Below are 12859 nucleotides of genomic sequence, written 5' to 3'. Positions count from 1 at the left end.
AACATATATAAAAAAAAAACCTGACACTTCTTCACAACAAACTTACACAAAGGTTGTCTTTCCAGCTGGTAAGTGTAAATGATGTACAGTTATGCAGTCCTGGTCACATTGCAATATTAGATTTGCATTTGTCTGTCAAGGACTGTGTTTCTAATGAAAGCCCAAAAGTATACAAATCACCTCTTATATTTCAGTCTGTCAGCCACCTGAGCATACAAACACTTCGCAGGCTTATGTCATCTCATTGTCTCGGCAATGATATCAGCTCTGCTTTTGTCCACCAACAACAAAGAATGATCACTTGAATGGTGATGAAAATCAGAGGTGAGATGAAATCATTAGATATGATGTGCTTCACAAGGGACTTTAAGATCAAGTGTGGTGTGCAGACACGTTTTTAAAGAACAGAAAACAATTAAGATTTACAACCCAGTTCTAACTGTATTTTGCAATCTTGATAGTTAGGAAATTAATCAGATGTCTGGTGTAAATAGGCTACTATTGCGTACAATTATTTACATTACATGCAATTAAATAAATTATTGCAGCACAGGGTACAAAAAAAAAACAAACAAAGACTTTTCGTGAGAAGTCGATGGCTTTTAATACATACTAAGATGAGTAACACGCTATAGTATTGAAAATGAATTATAAACGATGCATTATTGTTTTTGCGTCAATAATAGGATTATAAAGAAAAGAAAGAAAGTAAGAAAAATCTCGCAATAACCTTCAGCAAACACAGGATCAACCCCTGGCATAAAAATTAAGTCGTTTCTAAAATAAATGAAAAAAAAAAAAAAGTATTTTTCCTGAATTAATTTAGTTAACCAACGATAGGCTAAACAAGAAGCCAGCGTCGATAAGTAAATATATGCAGTACAATGCAAATGAAAATAAAATAACATTTGAAAAAAAAAAAAAAAAAAAGATAATTTAAACGTGCCCTTGGATACGGTTTCCTTAGTAACACGTTCTAGTTGCTACAATACCCACCGTGACGTCGCAGTCTAAAGCCAAGCAGAGGTGAGGATCTGTTGCTATTTTTAGTTCTTTATCAATTTCATTGGAAAACTTTGCATAAGTCTGTTGACATAAAAATTTGCATCCAATATCTAGCATAGTCCAACTGCAACTCACCCAACCTGTTCAAGCTGCTGGCAAAGCGTCAAGCAGGGGAACAGGTTACACAGTCCGCAAAGTGGCACTGAGCCACATGCAGGCCCTTTACAATAAAGTAACAATGCAGTGGCTTCTTGGAACTATCCGGAAAGAGGCCCTGACACAAAGGACCACATATTTGCTGTTGCTAAAGGCATTGGACAAATACTTAAATACTGTTATGTGTTCAATAAAACCATTTTGGCATCTGCATTTTTTTCTAAGTCAGAGAACAAGCAATGGCATTGAAAAAACAAATACAAAAGTCAAGGGTTCAGACTTTAAATAGTTCTCCGATCTGAGCTGGGAAAACAGTGACCAAACACACCAGACAACAAGGCCACTATAGTGAAGCTTCAAGGCAAATTCTATACTGATACAGCTGACCAAACTGAAGTTTGCTCATAGGGGCTGTGAATGCACAGTTTGTTGAAATGATCAGTTAAAGATATTGTAGTGATCCGTACGTCTATGTAACTGTGTCTTGTGTACTGTACTGTAATTCCGTTGTATTGTGTTCCTTTCCCCCTCTGTATTCCCTGTAGTTGCTGGTTGACTGTGTCTATGTGTAAATGTAACCTGCGCGTGTGGCGCTTTCTGTGTTGTTTCCTGTTATTGGCTGTTGTTTGTCTGTGCCCATTGGTCCTGGTGTAAGGCCTAATGGGATGTGTGTAAGCTCCAGTACCTGATCAGAATAAAGGGGCGGAGCTACATTATAAGAAGGTGCTGCACCGGCAATTATGTGTGTGTTCTAAAAGCTGGTTACTGTTCCAGGATTGCAGTGAAGCAGACAGAGCAGTGGTATCTGAGTAATTAAAACAATTGAACTTGAAACAAGCGTGTTATCTCATTTCTGTCTATTGGGTGAACTCGACACAGAGATCACCTGGGAGATGGAACGACTGTCCCAGCACCTCCGGGAACTCGACCTGGAGATCGCCCGGGAGATGGAACAGACCAAGAGCTGGGTTGATGAATAGCGGTAACCGGCAGCAGGGCGCAGGGGGCCCGGCTGGGTCCCGCAGAACCCAGGTTTGATGGCACAATGAGCTGGGAGGCCTTCCACACGCAGCTAAACGTTGTTGGTTAAACTGTGCAATTGGAGCAAAGATGACAAGACACAACGGCTGACAGTGGCGCTGAGAGGGAAGGCTCAGATGGTGCTGCTAAACCTGGCCAAAGAGGAGATGGGCAACAATAACAACTTGGTGGTCACCCTCCAACACCGGTTCAGCAGTACCGGGGAACCAGAGCTGCTGCGAGCCAGGTTCCACAAGTGAGTATGAACAGCAGGAGAGTCTCTGACTCGATTAGCCACCGACCTGGAGAGGGAAGTCCGGCTGGCATATGCAGACGTTGCCATCCGAAAGCAAGACGAGAAAGCCCGGTTCCAGTTTGTGGAAGCCATGGGACCAAGCGAACTCTGCAAGTACCTGCACCTTGACAATCCCTGATCGCTACAGACAGCTCTCCAACTCATCCCGGAATGGGATGATGTGACACGGGAAGAGAGCAGTACCCGACCACAACCCACAGCCCGATGGGCCGAGCAAGAGTACAGCGATGCCACCCAGAGCATCGCATCACTGACAGAGACCCTGCGGGATATCGTGGCCGTCCAGCAAGCCATGATCAAACGGTCGGGACCACCACAGCACCCCTGGCCCCCATCTCTGCTGGAGATACGGGCAGCCCGGCTACATCCGCACCTACTGCCCTCAGCAAGCACCACAGCTCAAAAGTCGCTGATGGGAAATGGAAGAGGGCTGAGGTAGAAGGGGAAACCTCGGCCCAGGTCTTCAACCCCAAACCAAACACCAGCGCAGGTGCAACTACAGACGGTGATGGGACAACAATCACGATGCGAGGTAGAGGGATATTGCAGCTGCGCCTGGGGGAGACCGCCTTCAACCAGGAGGTCTGGGTCGCTGACATTCAGGACCAGTACATCTTGGGGCTGGACTTCCTTCAACAGGCGAGAGGCGGCTAAATCTGACGAAAGGGATGGTGAACTTTGGAGCGGGCCTGCCGCTTCTGCAAGATGAACCAGCCAGCCCACCCAGTGCAACAGTCTTCATGGGAATCCTGATGCCTGCCAGCTCTTTCAAGGGCTCCTGCAAGTGCCGTCGGCCATGGTTGAAACACCTGTGGAAAGCCTGCGCAGCGGCCACCAACATTGCAGCCAGTCTCCCCTACCCCTCCAAGGTCCCAGCAACCGGCAGCCCTTTTAAGGGCTCCTGCCAACAGCACGCGCCAAGCAAAGTATCAACGAGGTGACAGCTGCCAGCATCCCCCCCCCAGAATCTCAGAGAGCGCCTGCCTTTTTTATGGGCTCCTGCAAACGGCACGCATCTGGTGCAGAAAGCTGCCTTAGTGACGCTATGGAGGGGATGTACCAACGCATCCAAGAGGGACTCAGTGCGCAAGAGTGCAACCAACTTTGTGCACTCTTACAGGAGTCCGCTCACCTGCTTGCAGTCCGGCCTGAAGATGGGGCACAGACCAGCCTGGTCCAACATCGGATTTTCACTGGGCAGTTTTCCTGCCCAGTCGAGAACCACCACACCATCTACCCCTGTTCAGATGCAAGGTGGCCTGGAAGATCCTACAAGAAATGCGAACGTCTGGTTCAGTTTTGATAGTGCTACATGGCTGCAGATACACATGCAGCCTAATAAGTGCACGTTTTCTAGTTGGTCTGAATTTGTGCTTTGCTGTTTTTTTTTTTAAACAACATTAAAAAGCAAATGTGTTGTTGCTTTGGTAATGTTTTAAATGCAAAGGTTCAGACTTAATGTTCTCAGGTGCTTCATAACAGAATACAAGTCTGCAGCTCAAGGCCATGATACAGCCTGTTTACTACTCGGGATGGAAAAGCATTGTGTGTGGAGGGATGTGCATGTTTAGGACATGAGTTTTGTCATCTCTGTATATGGTTACAATGATAATAAACTGATCACATTTCCCCAGATAGTACTGTATACACATTTAGCCATATAACACTTATTGTATAATAGAATAATTCAAATATCACAAAATTGAATATCTCACAATTGTATTTGTAGGGTTCTTTCATAGCATATCAATGTACCTGTCATCCTACATTTAAAGAGGAACCCTCTTATAAGTGTATTACTGTTTTCAAATAAAATAATCTGCTTAGATTACTCCTGTTGACATTTCAAAAATTCCTTTCAATGCATTATGTTGTCAATATATTATACAATCCGCCGTGTTTACACTTTCACATATCTGTTACAATATCAATACACTGAATAAAGTTTGTTTTGGAAAATTGCATCTGAGCCAATAAGAATGAACCCTTCCTTACCAGATCATCTGAGGTCAGGTACTGTCACATGTGTTCAGCGTGAATGTAGCGAGATATCTATCGATCTATCTATCTATCTATCTATCTATCTATCTATCTATCTATCTATCTATCTATCTATCTATCTATCTATCTATATCTATCTATCTATCTATCTATCTATCTATCTATATATATATATATATATATATATATATATATATATATATATATATATATATATATATATAGATAGATAGATAGATAGATAGATAGATAGATACATAGATAGATATTCAACTTGAAATTGGGAATTGATTGCATGGCAGGTTCACTTTAACTTGCCTTAAATATACCCTTTAGTGAAAAAGACCATTAATTAAATACACCGATTAAAAACTGCCTTCTGATAGAAGTAATCATTATAATATCGTAACTGCTAATCTGAATAAATTCCTGCACGTCAGCTTGAACGGAGGATTTCGATATTGCTGAATGGCACTACACTGCAGGTTTGTGCTTAAACAAACTAATTGTCTATTTAAAAAAAAAAAAAAAAAAAAGTTGAGAGCTATTATTTTTTTCACATCTGAAATTGATGTGAAAAAGGAGAATAGTGTTGTTATGTAACAGTTGACGTAACTGAGCTGTGCTCACCAACCAGTATGTATCACCATAAAGTATTAGAAAGAGTTTTATCGTTGGATATAGTATCTCTGTTTTCTTGCTTTAGGTTAACCAAAAATAATCTTTAGCTACAAAAATATTAGCTTTTTGAAATGAAGAAAGCGTTTTTTGTGGGGGTATTTATTTTCATTTCCCTTGTTATTTTATTTGAAATCTGGTGGACTATTTAATGTTGTGTCGTTATTACACACAGGCAACACTTCATAATCAAAGTGCTAGTAGAATAACTCTGCTTTTAAATAGTTTTTAACGTACTTGTGTGATTATTGTTTGTAATAACATAATGTACATCCAAAATTTGAAAAATTTACTTTTCATTTATGGCTCAAAGGAGGTGATTGACATGTTTGCCTTGTTATAAACCCGAGGCAATTATCTAAAAATTGTGCTTTTAAATAGTTTGTCAGTTTCAGGAAGCCTCAAAGTGTACAGGGTTGAGAAAGTCTGTTCTAACAATGATGAAAGGAGAGGCGGACAGAGAGAGATCACAAATTATTACAAACAGGATTGCTCTAAATTAGCCCATCATTATAATCTCTCTGTCCAGGACACAGTAATGTAGTTCTGCACAGAACCACTTGTCCAATTGTGGCAACACTTGCGAACGCTCTTCTGTAACACCAATGATCTGTATCACAATGTTATGAAATGTGGAGGCTGTCTGTTATTCTGTACTTTGTATAGTTTTATATCTATGGAACCAGTTTTCCAGATGACATGAAATTTGCTAACCTTCTTTAGTGCAGATTATGATCTCAGAGTATAAGCATGCTGTCTGTATATCTGTCTGTATGTCACACATTTTTATATATCAAATTTTGATAAAACTTGCTTAGGATATTCTTTAGAACAATTTAGGAGTGCAATCTAGGGATATAGAGTCTGTTTGTCTATCTGTCCGACCCTCTGTCTGTGTTAATAATTACTTAGTCATTTAGCAGATGCTTTTATCGACTTATAACGACTTCCAGAGACTAGGGGCAAACTAAGCATCAAAATGATTATTATGACAAAATTGATACAACAGTATAAAAAAAAAAAACACATATCCAACCGAGACATAATTGCAAAAAGACTATATTATAATGTTAGCACTGTTTAGGACACAACATTTGTAGTTCTAAAATCTACATTTCATTTAGTACTAAAAAAACAGACACACATAGTTTTAGTTTAGTGGTCAGGCTCGATGGTAAAGTTCTTAAAGCTGCCATTTATAGGAGTTCATCTGAGCAAAATTAATAATGCCCTTTTTCTGTTCCCTTAGACTGGACTCAGTGTGTTTTCAAGTTCCCCTTTCAAGATGGTTCCAGTCTTGTCATTTTGTCTTGTGAAAGTACTGCTAACCAAGGGAAGACTGACACATTACTTATTATCAGAGAGAAAGGCTTTCAAGTGCTTAACTACAATCTTCCTACCCAGCACAGCATGTCTGTCCACTCTGAGATCATGCATTGGAAAAAAAAAATATCCTCATCATGGGCCCTCCTGGAGCTGGAAAAACAACTGTAGGGAGAATTATTGGCCCCAGATTGGGACGGTCTGTCATAATGCAGATGATGACATTCTTGAGAAGGCATGGGTTATGACTGTAGCAGAAAAACTGTCAGAAGTTGGTGGGGAGCAGTTTTTAGAAGAAGAAGGCAGAGCCCTTTTAAACTTTACAATTTCTGGGAGTGCCATTTCATTGACAGGGTCCAATCCAATACACTCTAAGAGCATGGACCATGTGAAACAGAATGGAATAGCGGTATATCTTGATGTGTGTACAGAAGACATCATTGAGAGACTTGAGAGAATGAGAGTTGATAGAATTGTTGGGCAAGGCCCAGAAGTTTCAATGAGGGATATTTTACGATACAGACAGCAATTTTACAAAAAGTGGTGTGATACACGGGTGCTGTGTGGCCCTGGTGACACAGCCAAGGAAATAGCAAATAAAGTACTTGAAGCAGTAAAGAGATACCAAGACTCAGAATCGGAGACCTTTGTTTCAACCAAAGGCACACTATCAAGGAACAGTGGATCAAATACTGTCAAGAAGTTCTTCAGTGATGTTATTGTTGAGGGGCTGGCCCCAGATGGAGGGCTGTATGTGCCCCTGAATGGTCTTCCAAAGCTCACTTCCAGTGAGTGGCAGAGGCTGGTGAATATGTCTTTTCCTGAAAGAGCTCAAGTGCCACTGGAAAGATGCATACACCCTGCTGATGTACCTCCTGCACATCTGCTTGAGATAGTCGAACGGGCTTATGGGGAAAACTTTACTTGCTCAAGGATTGCTCCAGTCCGACACCTGACGCACAACCAGTATGTTGTGGAGCTGTTTCATGGGCCCACTGCTTCTTTTAAAGATTTGTCTCTGCAGCTGATGCCCCAGCTTTCTGTATACTGCATACCTCAAACGTGCAATTATTTAGTCTTGGTGGCAACCTCTGGAGATACAGGTAGTGCAGTTCTTGAAGGTTTCAAGACTCTTAGTGACATTGATAAGCAGAGGATCACTGTGCTGACATTCTTCCCTGAAAAAGGTATAAGTTCAGTTCAGAAGATGCAGATGACTAGATATGTTGAAGGAAATGTAAAAGCAGTGGGTGTCAACTCTGACTTTGACTTTTGTCAAAGAGCAATCAAAAAGATGTTCACTAACTCTGAGTTCCTAAGGACAGGGGGAGTATGATCTTAATGGTAGACGTCTTCTAATCTCAGCTTTTCCTTCGATAGATATCCTGAAGTCATCTAACCTTGAAAGATATCTGTACCTCATCTCAAACGGTGACTGGCAGCTGGTGAGGGATTTATACTCCCAGCTGGACAGGCAGAATCTTTTTCGGGTGCCAGGGTCTTTACGCGAGAGAATTCAGCAGGATTTCCTGGCAGGCTGGTGCTCTGAGGAGGAGTGTTTAGCAACTATCCAGTCTGTGCACTCTGCCACATGATACATTCTGGACCCCCACACAGCTATTGCCAAAGTTGTAGCAGACCGTCTGCAAGACGGGACTTGTCCAGTTGTCATTGCCTCTACAGATCATTACGCCAAGTTTGCACCTGCTGTTCTAAAAGCTTTAAAGTTTAAGGAAGTAACTGAGAATCCACTACATCAGCTTCAGCTGCTCCACTCGTTGGGTTCACTGCCTCCTCTTCATAACACTTTGCTAGAGTCTCTGAAAGAAGACAAACAGAAGCACAAGATATGTGAAGCAGACCACAATGCTCTCATCCACTAAGTAGAAACTTTCATTCAGGATAAGTTCATGAAAGTATCGTAAACATTGAGCAATAAATGAATAAAGCTCACATTGATGCTTTAGGGAATCCAAAGAACAGTCAGACAAGACTATAAAGTAAAAAGTACAATCCAGTGCATGTGATTAACTTGCTGAACTTACAAAACAACAATGGGCTTGTGCATCTTTAATATGCATCTTCCTTCACTAGAGCTGAGCATCGTTTAAGCCTTCATGATACCACCAGGATTAGACTGCATCTAAATGAAATGTGACACATTAAAATCCTTTTTTGTTTTATAAATGTCATACGTAACCTCCTATTCTTGTATGGAGTAGCAGGGGTATGCCTCATGGTGTCACTACAGCTAAGTTGGACTTCATCTTAATTAAATTGGGCTGTCAAAAAAGCCTACATAATTTAAATTGGTATAATTAACAGATTTATGGGATAGGCAAATAGAACAAAAAAGCATTTCCCAAGATCAAAGAACCATAACACTGAAAATAATGAAATAAAGTCATCACCATAAGAATTGCTCAGGCTGTTCATTCCCCTTGGTCTCTTTAAAGTAGAGACAACTCTTGAGGTTGTACTGTAGCGTGAATTCATGCCCATGGGGGCAGGTTGAGACCACAAATTTAAACTACTTTCACTTGTGACCTGAGCCAAATTCTTCCACTTGCTACATAGGTGAACATAAGCCTGCTGTACCACCTAAACCCACAAAAGGTTGTAGTTTAATGAATGTAATACAAACTGCTTTCATCCCCGCTCTGTATGTGTGTGTCATAATCAGGTATCATACATTTTAATAAACAAAATGCCTTGCATCCAGTGATAGCAGATGTCCTTGACCAGTGGTAATGCAGTTAACAACAAGTTTGGTGACTTTGTATATGGTTTGATTTTAGTATTCTGAGCGACCTTATTAATGTTCACATTGGATCTTCATTTCAGGGAATTGGTTATTTTTGTGGGTGCATGGATTTGTGCCATTAGTAAGTAAGTAAAAAACTTAGTGGTGCATTCAAATGATTGAAACCATACGGAGGCTTGTAACTAATACAATAGAGCAGAACGAAAATAGAAGCTGCCAAAGTACATTAAACCAAAGAGAGTATTGAATTGAGGTGACAGTCAATAACACAAATCCACCACAAGATGGCATGATCGTTTCTGTTAAGCTACGTGTTTCAGAATGGTCTCGTATGCCTGATTAGTTACGTTAAATTTAAAATTATAGGCTAGACAGGTCTCAGGATCTTTCATTACACAAATGAATAAAGAAGACTAGTTAAAATTATTGTATATTTTAATTTTATAAAGTAACAGGAAAAATCAATCTACAGCCCAAGTGTACCGATACATGATCTTTTATGGAGTTACATTTTCCAATGTAATCCAATACACTTTCTAATTTATACATTTATGTGCAATTTACTTAATCATTTTGTATCCATTTGTGTGGTATAATTCTGCATTGTTTTTGTATTTCAACAAAATTTTAATTAGCTTTTTTTTTCTATTTTCTGAAATATGTGATTTGTTTTTCCTTGTTCCATTAGCAACTTAAGTTACCAAGCTTTGAAAACGAAGCCCTTGGTTAAAAATGCAGATTCGGATTAGATCTCTAATGGTAGAAAATCGTTTTTTGAATACTGCAGTTATACTATTGTATCTATTATTTTTTTTCCCATTCAAGGACGTTCCCAATTGAAGGGACATGTGCCAATTATCATGTAGATGTCTCTTGTTCAGTTTTTTTTGTTGGACAATGGCTTATTTTCCCACCTGAGATTGCCTTCGAACTGCTATTGTCTTGTGGTCAGTATCAGCACACCTTGTTCACCTGATAGAGTTAACAGTGCCATGGTAGGATGCTGTGGATGAGGCGTATGAAAGGTAGAAACTTCGGTACTCTCAACTAGCTGCTGAAGCAGAACAGCGCGGATGGAAAGTAAAGGTTCGAATGGATCTGGTTGAGGACCTCAGCACAGAAAGAAAGCAACGTTGATGGAAAGGAAGGTAAGTAAGCTTGGCTTAGCTGAGTGGGGAACGGAGGGGGGTGATGCTAGGTTACCAGAATCACTGTCAAGCCCTCTTAAGGTGTTGTGGGCTAGTCGCCGAAACACCGAGGATGGAAGGTGCCCACTTGAAGACCTCAGGGAAGTACCCTACTCAGCTCAGTCCAGTCGGTTGTTATGCTGATCCGACAGGGAGGCTGCACTGTGGTTGATCCCTGGAGCCAGCATTACAGCTGTTGTACGTGCTGATGTGCCAGGGAGGCAAAATAGGCTGATCCCTGGAGCCAGCATTACACTTCAGCCATCAAGACCAGGCAGAAGGATCTCTACATCATAAGATGGAAGGAAACGCAGATGGGTCACATTAGTTTACAGTAAAAGAAGCTATGTCTTAGTTGGTGCTTTATTTAATTTTATGCAGAGTTCCAGTGGATCCTTGGGTTACAGTCACATCTTTAAATAGCCGCACAATATAAATAGTGGCCATTAAGATACTTGGCTACTTGAGACATTGCAGAAAAAAATATTCACCAGAAAGGCTCCATATGATGGGAAGCAATATTCTAGGATTAACACCATGGGTTCATAGTGACACGGTAGCAGATGTCTGTGTTACTTCATAAGCTCCTCAATCTTGCAGCATGTCAATACCAGGACGCTTTGAGTGTTCATATGGAAATGATGCATTCATCTGTTTAAAATGTTCTTTTCTTATTTGATCCACGATTAAGCAAGCTTCCTCTTTTGCACCCAGGAACTCGAGAGTGATGTCAGCGAGCCACCAACCTCTGGAGATACCCGCTTTTTTCAGCTCACTGGGTGCCTAGCCTTTCTAACCCACAGGACCACCAGAGCCAATGCAACGGTGCCTTTGGAATCCCCACTGAAAACTAGCAACTGCACAACCTGCGCTGTATGACTCACACCTTGCACACCACGCCGCTGTGCTTTTACCTGGTGAGCCACTCGGAGACCCCGTTTAAAGCTTTCTTAAGAGAAATATTACGTGTTTCATCAAAGCAACTATTTTTAAAATGTATTCCACAGCAGCAGACAAATTGGGTGTTCTCATCAAATCAATATATCTGAAATAAAGTTATGTATGCAAGTTTATACATGTCATAGTTTTTTAAAATTTAAATAATTTTTTTTATTATTTTTACCCCCTTTTTCTCCCAATTTGAAATAGCCGGTTATTTTAGGCTCAGCTCACCACTACCACCCCGCGCTGATTCGGGAGCAGGCCAAGATGAACACACGCTGTCCTCTGAAGCGTGTGCCGCCTGCCGACTGCTTCTTTTCACTCTGCAGGCCCACCATGCAGCCTCCTCAGAGCTACAGCATTGGAGGACAACACAGCTCTGGGCAGCTTACAGGCAAGCCCGCAGGCACATGGCCAGTCCACAGGTGTCGCTGGTGCGCGGTGAGCCGAGGACACCCTCGCTGACCTAAGCCCTCCCCAGATTTTGACCCTGAGAAACAAAAAGCCATTTGAGGACAGGGGTCAGTGTTAGAGACAAGTTAAACAAACCTACTGTATCTTAATGAATTAATTAAGAATAACATTGACTCACTACATGATCCCAAAATCATACCTCACAAGACTGAATGTGAGCAATTATTTAATCAAACGGCACTAAGCCAGATGATAGTTACACTCCTTCGAGGCCTTAAGGTCAAACCATTGTGGACACAAAATCTACAGTATTCCTCTTCCAGGCTTTCATCTGTCATCTGCCACGCAGATCCTCATGTGAGCATGACTATCCAAAGCTGAAAAACACTTGTTAAAAAAGAACTTGTGCTTAAGGACAACATGAAATGCAATACCCTTTTTTCAATTCCCAGTTTCATGCAACATCCACTGTTTTTCATTAAGCAGCAGTAAATGAAGATTATTTATGTTTTGTGCTGTGTATTAACGTGGGTTTCTTGCTGAAGAACTATAATGGATTTAAAAAAAATAAAAAAAATAAAAAAATAACCCTTTTGTCATCCACTGTGCATCTTCCAACCACCACAGCTTGTAAAATCATTGGTAAAACCGGAATCTAATAAATCAGATGTAAACATGAAATAACTGTTTCTTCTTAAGGGAACGTGGGTGGCTTTGTAATTCCCCTAAACACATTCATAACTGTCCCTAGTTACTGAAAAAAAAATCTGCCAAAGGCACAGCGTGTTTCCCTTTTAAAAAGAAAAGAAAAAAAAATTGAAACTGCCATTAAAACTAGGCATCTCATTTTAAAAAAGCAAGTTAATTTGTGAGGCTGTCAACACACACAAATAACACACTGGTGGACTGGTGTTATAAAAATGAATAGATTTATATGAAGGTACTGTACAGTAATTTTTGCAAAATAACTAACTTTTTTGTAATGCTTTATTAAAGACAAGTTTATACGCACCAGTTGTCTGATACTGCAAGGTGATCAATGACCTCATGTCA

At 40.8% G+C, this 12859-nt stretch overlaps 1 pseudogene; it reads left to right on the top strand.

Moving 5' to 3' along the window:
• Window positions 1–6627: 6627 nt before the first annotated feature.
• Window positions 6628–8424, top strand: LOC121308136 (annotated as a pseudogene).
• Window positions 8425–12859: the final 4435 nt, after the last annotated feature.

The sequence above is a fragment of the Polyodon spathula genome, chromosome 3 (assembly GCF_017654505.1).
Source record: "Polyodon spathula isolate WHYD16114869_AA chromosome 3, ASM1765450v1, whole genome shotgun sequence".
NCBI lineage: Eukaryota > Metazoa > Chordata > Actinopteri > Acipenseriformes > Polyodontidae > Polyodon > Polyodon spathula.
This window is presented reverse-complemented; position numbering and strand designations above follow the sequence as displayed.